Source organism: Moschus berezovskii, chromosome 18 (genome assembly GCF_049115385.1).
Source record: "Moschus berezovskii isolate FMDL1 chromosome 18, NW_MosBer_1.0, whole genome shotgun sequence".
NCBI classification, from domain to species: domain Eukaryota; kingdom Metazoa; phylum Chordata; class Mammalia; order Artiodactyla; family Moschidae; genus Moschus; species Moschus berezovskii.
The window spans coordinates 78065521-78075042 of NC_142477.1; positions in this window are offsets into that span (position 1 = coordinate 78065521).

Below are 9522 nucleotides of genomic sequence, written 5' to 3' on the forward strand. Positions count from 1 at the left end.
GAGGATAGAACTCTGGACTTCGCAGTACCCCTGAGACTGTATGCCCTGGAGGAGAAATAAGTCCACAAAAGGATATCAAGATGATATTTGGAAGGGAGAATGGATACTGTGTAAGGAAGTTAAAAAAACAACCACAGAAACATATCAAACCCATACTCCACCCAACCATCTACCCATTCGTCTCTCCATCTGTCCATTTATCTATCTATACTTTCGGCCAACCCAGAAACACACTTAAAAAAAAAAAAAGCCAAAACCTTTTATTTTGTGTTGGGGTATAGCTGATTAACAATGTTGTAACAGTTTCTGGTGAACGGTGAAGGGACTAGGCATACATATACATGTATCCCTTCTCCCTCAAACTCCCCTCCCATCCAGGCTGCCACAAAACAGTGAGCAGAGTTCCCTGTGCTAGATCTGTAGGTCCTTGTTGGTTATCTATTTTAAATATAGCAGAAGAAACACACTGAAAAAGCCTTTTTTTTTTTTTTTTGGTCTGTGTGGCATGTAGGATCCTAGTTCCCTGACCAGGGATGGAACCTGTGCCCTCTGCATTGGAAGAGTGGAGTCTTAACCACTGGATCACCAGGGAAGTCCCTGAAGAAACATTTTTTATTCAGCACCGCTGGCTCAGTCGGTAAAGCGTCTGCCTGCGATGAGGGAGACCCAGGTTCGATCCCTGGGTTGGGAAGATCCCCTGGAGAAGGAAATGGCAACCCACTCCAGTACTCTTGCCTGCAAAATTCCACGGACTGAGGAGCCTGGTAGGCTATAGTCCATGGGGTCGCAAAGAGTCGGACACGACTGAGAGACTTCACTTTCCCTTTCGTGTTCCAGAGGCCATACCAGGCACTTGATAGAGTGAAAATGTATCCCTCAGAAATATCCCAAGAGTCTTCTTGGATGTACATACAAAGGATGTATTTATGGAGCTGAAACAAAGATGAGGACCTAGAGAAAGGAATTCATGTCTATCCACGCACTGGAGGGCCTCTAACAACATTTCTAGGGACAGAGTGACTCGCTTTGCATGCGGGCAGACAAGGGATGGTTTTTGTGGACGTGTATTGCAGGAGATTGGTCACCACAAGTGCACGACAGGATGTGGCCAGGATTTAACCTCTGAATCCTAGGCTCTGCCTCTAGTCTCTTTACCTCTCTAGCAGTAGGGAAGTCATAGTTCCTTTTTAACAGCTCTCAAACGGGGACTGTGAATATAAGAATCCCTGCCCGGCAGTGTTCTTGCCTGGAGAATCCCAGGGACGGGGGAGCCTGGTGGGCTTCCGTCTATGGGGTCACACAGAGTCGGACACGACTGAAGTGACTTAGCAGCAGCAGCAGCAGCCCAGTATAACTCAGAGAAGTTCTGTGAAGTGGGGTGAGTTAGTAGGTGTGAAGTACTTTCCAAGTACAAAGACAGAGAACTATTTTTGCCGTGCTTATTTCTGTCTCCAGAATGAGACACTCCTGGCTCACGTGTCCCTCTCACTTCTTTCCAGTCCTCACTGCCCTCCACCTAGCGGTCACCACGGAGAGGGTCTGGTGAGATTTTTGGTTCTTTAGGCTGGTGGATGAATGTCCAGGATAATCACTGCTGCTCACCTTGGATCTGTGAATGGTCAGGGCTCTGTGGGCCCCATGCTGGTTGGAAACAGTCCCTGGGTGAGTGTGTGTGTGTGTGTGAGCAGATCCTGGTTTCTTGTAGAGGTGAATTCAGTGACTCAGAAAGCCCTGAAATACGTGGGTGGCTCAGCTTTCAGTTCACAGTAGAAAGGAGCTGGTTCTCCAAGTTTTTGCTAAGTCAGCGCAAGAGATCAGAGCTGAGATCAGAGGGTGAAACAGATATTGTCTGGAAATTGCCCCATGCTTACAGGGACCCAGGCCATGACCCTGGGTGAAGCTTGTCAATTCCCAGTGCCTGTTTTGTCATCTGTAAAACAGGTGGCTTGCCTGTTGGTGGTGTTGCCTAATCTTTGTCACTTGTCCTGGGATGAATGTCTGTCCAGGCACAGGCCCCCAGCTCATCTCTTGCAGCTAATGGTCACTCCTCACATGGAAAGCACTCTCTGCGCTGCCTTTCGTTGCTGGTGGTCTACACACACTGCCACCTCTCTGGAGGGTTGCTTGGCAAAATTCAGTCGAATTTTTAAAGCGCATATTGTATTTAATAAGCACTAGCAATTCTACTTCTAGGAATTGATCTTACGTTCATATGCACACGTGCACAAACTAATATCTACAAGATAGACATGGTCTGTAACAATGAACGCTGCAGACAGCCTCATTGTCCATCAGGAAGGGGCTGACTGGGGCTTCCCCCATGACCCAGTGGTAAAGAATCTGCCTATTGACATGCAGGAGCTGCAGGAGATGTTTGTTCGATTCCTGGGTCAACAAGAACCCCTGGAAGAGGGCATGGCAATCCACTCCGGTATTCTTGCCTGGAGAATTCCATGGACAGAAGAGCCTGGTGGGCTACAGTCCATAGGGTTGCAAAGAGTTGAAAACAACTGAAGGGCCTGAGCATGCAAGGGGCTGATTAATCTGGTGCTTCCATATAACGGAATTTTAGGCCGCTACTAAAAAGAATGATGTCGTTCTTTATGTGCAGTTATGAAATGATCTCTAAGATACAAGAGGTAAGAAACAGAGTAGCTTTTGAAGTGTGCTTCATGTGTGTGACAAAAGAAAACTCATCCATGCTTGTAAATATACAGATTCTCTTCTGGAGGATCGTGGGAAACTAGTAATAATTACCTTCCCTTCCTATCAGAAAGGGCAATGCAAAGGAAGCCTGGGGGCATGGGTAAGAGGGGCAGTGCTTTTTTTCTTTTAAGCTTTCAGACACTTAGAACATGAGTTTAGGGACTTCCCTGGCAGTCCAGTGGTTAAGACTCCAAGCTCTTAATGCAGGGGGTACAGGGTTCAATCCATGGTAGGGGAACTAAGACCCTACATACTGCATGGCAGAGCCCAAAAGAAAAAGGGGAGTTTATTTAGGACAAAAGTACACTTTGAAACATTGACATGAGTCCTTCTTTTTTAATTTATTATTATTATTATTATTTTTACTTTTTGGCCACGCTGCACAGCATGTGGGCTCTTAACTCCCTGACCAGGGGTTGAACCCAGGCTCCTGGCATTGGAAACACGGAGTATTAACCACTGGAGCACCAGGGAAGCCCCAACATATATCATTTTAAACAGTTCAGTTCAATTCAGTTCAGTCGCTTAGTCGTGTCCGACTCTTTGCGACCCCATGAACCATAGCACGCCAGGCCTCCCTGTCCATCACCAACTCCCGGAGTTCACTCAGACTCATGTCCATCGAGTCGGTGATGCCATCCAGCCATCTCATCCTCTGTCGTCCCTTCTCCTCCCGCCCCCAATCCCTCCTAGCATCAGACTCTTTTCCAGTGAGTCAACTCGTCGCATGAGGTGGCCAAAGTACAGTATAACCATTCAAAATTATTATAGTATTTATTTTCAGTTTCTGGTAAAAAAAAAAAAATAACCTTTTTTACATGACTCCTTCGCCCAACTTGCTTGATCTTTTTTCTAAAATTTTAATTTTATATTGGGGTACCACTTTGCTGACAAACGTCTGTATAGTCAAAGCGATGGTTTCTCCAGTAGTTATTTATGGATTTGAGAGTTGTACCATAAAGAAGGCTGAATGCCTAAGAATTGATGCTTTTGAACTGTGGTGTTGGAGAAGACTCTTGAGAGTCCCTTGGATTGCAAGGAAATCAAACTAGTCAATCCTAACGAAAAGCAGCCCTGAATATTCACTGGAAGGACTGACGCTGAAGCTGAAGCTCCAATACTTTGGCAAACTGATGCGAAGAACTGACTCATTGGGAAAGACCCTGATGCTGGGAAAGATTGAAGGCAGGAGGAGAAGGGGACGACAGAGGATGAGATGGTTGCATGGCATCAATGGACATGAGTTTGAGCAAGCTCCAGGAGAGAGTGAAGGACAGGGAAGCCTACTGTGCTGCAGTCGCAAAGAGAAGGACATGACTTAGCGACTGAACGACAACAGTTGATTAACGATGTTGTGTTTCACGTGTTCAAGAAAGTGATTCAGTTAAACATATACATGTATCTGTTCTTTTTCAAAATCTTTTCCCATTTAGGTTATTACAGAATATAGAGCGGAGTTCCCTGTCCTTGTTGATTATCTATTTTAAACGTAATAGTGTGTATATGTCAATCCTAAACTCCCAACTTATTCCTCCCCACCAGAGGGATGCTGTTTTTGTATCTTCAGAATTTAGTATCATGTGCATTGTCTGTCAGTTTATAAAGAGTCATCTGGCAGGAGGTGCCCAGGAGTCCCTTGGCATTTCAGGCTCGGTCTTCGAGTCTCTTTGATCTCTAAGTCCAATGAGGGACCCCGGTCTCACGGGGGTGGGACGACTCACCCAGAGGCTCATCCTTGCTGCAGTCTTTCACCCAATCCCTCGTCCCACCAGTTGCGTTGGCTTTTGGAATCATGCTTTGACCCCAAAAACACAGCCTTCTGTGCCTTCCCCTAGAAGAAGAATGATGTCTGAACCCTGGGAAAGGAGGGACGGATTACTATCCCCTCCAATAGAGGGTGTTGTGTAGTGGAAACTGCACCGGCTTTGCAGCTGCACAAGCTTAGTTTCCAATTCCAGCTTCTGCTGCCGAAGCTGGGAAAGTTCAAGAAACTGCCGTGATCTTGCTAGATGATCTGCTCATCTGTAAAACGGGCTGACTGCTACTGAGTCCTGGGGCTGGAAAGACGAGAGGAGGTCATTGTGTACACTGCCTGGCACACAGCAGCTGCTCCGCGAATAGCTGCAGCTGCGCCCATGGTCACTGAAGTCGGGGTGGCCTCTTCTCACGAGGGAGGGAAGAAACAGTGGTGGGTGGAATTGAGGGCCCCCTGAGCTTGGCCCCTTGCTGGGTAGAGGTGAAAGGGCATGGTGCCTGCCTGCCAGGAATGCTCGGTGATTAAGTAGTCTGAGAGAGCCTCAAGTCTGCAGCCGCCTCTCTGTAGCTCTGACGTCTGGAGATGGTGTGGTCGGCCCCAAGGTGACTGTTTGCAGGACGGGTGTTCATGGTGGTGACTCTGGTCAAGGAAGAGCCTGACTCAGGAAGAAGCAGGAGTGCTGGAAGCTGCTCTGGGAGGCTGGCATGACCCCGGCATCAGGGGTTCTTATTTCCTGGCTCCACACGTGACTCTGCAGCACACTGGCCTTTCCTGCCACTTGGGAATTGTTTTCAAAATGGGGTTTTCCTCCCAGCGACAGAAACATCCACGCCTTCAAGGCGGGGGCAGTGGTGGAGGGCACAGAGTTTCGAGTAAGGCCCGCCTGGCTTGGAGTTCCTGCCTGGACGTTGATTCACTCATTGGCTGTGTTCTTTAACTTTTCAGAGCCTCAGTTTCCTTGTCTGTGAAATGGGGATAATAACGCTGCCTACTTTTCACTGTGAGGATTCACAGAGATGTGTGAGGCAGTACAAAAATGTTGTCTCAGGAGAGCTGGTTAAAGCTGAGCTGATTGGTCAAAATGAGGGCAAAAATCTTCTGAGCGAGGGAATTACTTTTGGGTTTGGGGAAAAGGTGCATAATGGGCATGTCTGATTAAAAAGGGGAGACTCCCTGCCTTACCCCACCCTTCCTCTGTTGTCTAGAGAGGGCTCATTTTTCTGCAAAAGAAAGAAACAGGTTTGAGAGTTTTCATGGTCAGTGTGAGAGCTGGTGTGGAGTCGTGAGGGAGAAGAGGGGAGATGCCCAAGGGTCCCAGGTCTCGGGAAGAAAGTCAGGCCAGGAAGAGATTAATTTTTTTCTGTCAGGAAATCGCCAGTGGATTTTAAAAATGAATTTATCTATCTATCTAGCTAGCTAGCTATTTTTGGCTGTGTTGGGTCTTTATTGCTGTACCCGGGCTTTCTCTAGCTGAGGTGAGCAGGGGCCACTCTTCATTGCGGTGCGGGGGCTTCAGTAGTTGGGCCTTAGTTGCCCCATGGTGTTTAGTTGCCCGTGGCACGTGACGTTTTCTGGGACCAGGGATCAAACACGTGTTCCCTACATCGGCAGGCAGATTCTTAACCGGTGGACTACCAGAGAAGTCTCTGGCCAGTGGATTTTTAAAGCAGGGATTTTTGTGGCTAATATCTCATTTTATTATTTATTTATTTATTTTTAAATTTAATTATTTGGCTGTGCTGAGTCTTAGTTACAGCACGCAGGCTCTTCAATCTTTATTGCAGCATATGGGATCTGTAGTTGCGGCAATGAAACTCTTAGTTGCAGCATTTGAACTCTTAGTTGTGGCATGTGGAATCTAGTTCCCTGAACAGGGATTGAACCAGGATCAGACACCCTGTATTGGGAGCACAGAGTCCTAGCCACTGAACTACCAGGGAAGTCCCTAATACCTAATTTTAAGTTCTCACCCGAATTATTCTGTGCTACATTCAGAACCTATCTTATGCCCAAATTTCCAGTAAGCATCTGTTAACACCCAATAACTCACAGAGGGGTTACTTTGGGGAGATGAGGGCCCTACGTGTGAAGGAAGAGAGAATTCAGTGGAAGCTGGAACTGGAGAGGAGAGGTGGCAGGACCCAGCCCCAGCCTTCAGTTCTCACGAGGGCATGTGGATGGGCTGAGCTTCCTGACACCTTGCAGACGCTGAGATGCCGGAGAGAACCAGTTTTGGGGATATTTTGCTGAGGCTCCGGATGACCCCAGAGCAGAACCTGCCAGGTGGGTGGCTTAAAAAGGAGGGAGGACACGCTGAGACTCAGGTCCAGGAGAACGGGGTAGGGCAGAGGCTGCAAGTGAGGGACCAGGGGCTCCGGCCACCACGCCCGTGAGTGGACCACGGGTCCCCAGAGCTCGGAGCAAGGTGAGAGGACACCTCCGCAGGCAGAAACCGGAACCCGCAGGGTGAGAGCCTCGCCCCTCACCCCCAGCCAGGGCCTCCAGGCCACTTCAGTGCTCCCTGCATCCCCAGGCCCTCATGGAGAGGCTTTCCCATCGTCCATCCTTGGAGGGAATGGGTCTTCCAGTGTGGGGTCAGTTCCCGAGAACAAAGAGAACATCCGTCTTCGGGAGTGTAGCTAAGTGGTAGCATGTCCGTTTTGACACTGCCGCGTGATGCACGGTAAAGGGTCACCCCGCTGTCGCAGACGAGCACCACTCTCCAGCCACAAAACCACCCTCCTGGGTTGCAGACACACAGGCTGCTCTCCGGCCTCAGTGCTGCAGCTACTCAGAGCAGCTGTCTCTGCAAATGGCAGACTCTGCTGGTGCGGCTGAGAGCACAAGGGACCCTCCCTTTTCTGCCATGTAGCTGTCCTGTGACTTGTAGCTTCAGTCTCTTAAAAAAACACACAAACAACGTTTTATTTATTTGACTGTGCCAAGTCTTACTTGGGGCACACGGGATCTTCGATCTTTGCTGTGGCGTGTGGGGTCTAGTTCCCTGCTGCTGCTGCTGCTGCTAAGTCACTTCAGTCGTGTCCGACTCTGTGTGACCCCATAAATGGCAGCCCACCAGGCTCCCCCGTCCCTGGGATTCTCCAGGCAAGAACACTGGAGTGGGTTGCCATTTCCTTCTCCAATGTGTGAAAGTGAAAAGTGAAAGTGAAGTCGCCCAGTCATGTCTGACTCGTAGCGACCCCATGGACTGCAGCCTACCAGGCTCCTCCATGAATTCTTCGGCGATCAGCTTTCTTCACAACCCAACTCTCACATCCATACATGACCACTGGAAAAACCATAGGCTTGACTAGACAGACCTTGTTTGGCAAAGTAATGTCTCTGCTTTTTAATATGCTGTCTAGGTTTGTCATAACTTTCCTTCCAATGACTAAGCATCTTTTAGTGTCATGGCTGCAATCAGCATCTGCAGTGATTTTGGAGCCCAAAAAAATAAAGTCTGACACTGTTTCCACTGTTTCCTCATCTATTTCCCATGAAGTGATGGGACCAGATGCCCTGATCTTAGGTTTCTGAATGTTGAGCTTCAAGTCAACTTTTTTACTCTCCTCTTTCACTTTCATCAAGAGGCTTTTTATTGCCTCTTCACTTTCTGCCATAAAGGTGTTGTCATCTGCATATCTGAGGTTATTGATATTTCTCCTGGCAATCTTGATTCCAGCTTGTGCTTCCTCCAGCCCAGCGTTTCTCATGATGTACTGTGCATAGAAGTTAAATAAGCAGGGTGACAATATACAGCCTTGACGTACTCCTTTTCCTATTTGGAACCAGTATGTTGTTCCATGTCCAGTTCTAACTGTTGCTTCCTGACCTGCATACAGGTTTCTCAAGAGGCAGGTCAGGTGGTCTGGTATTCCCATCTCTTTCAGAATTTTCCACACTTTATTGTGAGCCACACAGTCAAAGGCTTTGGCATAGTCAATAAAGCGGAAATAGATGTTCACCCTGAGGTCCCGCCTTCTACTCTTCTGCAACTCTTGGAGTAGAAGGGGCAGCGTTTCCAGGTTCTCCAGCTGTCTCTTACTTTATGCCTTCCTCCTTCCAAGGAGGCACTGGCCCTGCCTTCTTTCTTGAGCTGGGAGAGCAACTGGTTTGCCAAGGAGGACATTCAATACGACAGGACCTGCTGCTGGACCTGTGTGGGATTCCCGATAGGGGAGGGCAGTTGGAGAAGGAGAAAAGGGGCCAAAGGAATAGAGGGATATGTCGGGGGTGGAGTCTGGATTTCCGCAAGGCTGTGGCATTCAGGTTGCACCAAGTTTAATCAGGTATCCCAGAGGCAGAGAACCTCGAACTGGAGTCTTGGTTTCATACAAGGATGCCCAAGATCAGAGGTCATCTTGGTTCCTAGCCTAGTGCAAAGCAGGGCAAGCTGGATTGACTCAGATAGGACTTGGAAAAGGCTGGCTGGACTGAGCTGGGGAAGCTGGCTGTGGCTGTTTGGGAGGACAGACCTTCACCTGGGAGGTCCCTCTCCCCAGGAGGCCTTAGCTAAAGGCTAGGATGGCCTTCTGGGGGCATCAGATGGCTTCTGAGCAGACGACTATTTCTGGACCCCACTGAGGAGTAGGGCACATCACACTGATACCCCACAGGCCTGTGTCACCCCAATGCAGGTGACACAGGCTTGATTCCTGATCTGGGAGATTCTACATGCAGCGGAGCAATGAAGCCCGTGTGCCACAACTACTGCGCCTGTGTTGACCCCACACACCACAGCTGAAATAAGGCTCCAGAGTCCATGCTCTGCAACAAGAGAAGCCGTGGCAATGAGGAGCTCGCACAGCACGACTAGATAAAAGCCTGCACAGCAAGGAAGACCCAACGTGGCCATGAATAAAGGAAAATTTAAAACAACCCGCATCCTTACTTCTCTCCTTCCTTTTTTTATTGAAAATGTATTCCTTATGCTATCAATCTGTTATGTTGTTCATAAAACACACAGACAAATAAAGCCTAAAACATAAAATGGAGACAGAAAACTGAATAAAAATAAACTGGAAATATCCCCTTCAAAGTTAATTCATGTGGCTTTCATG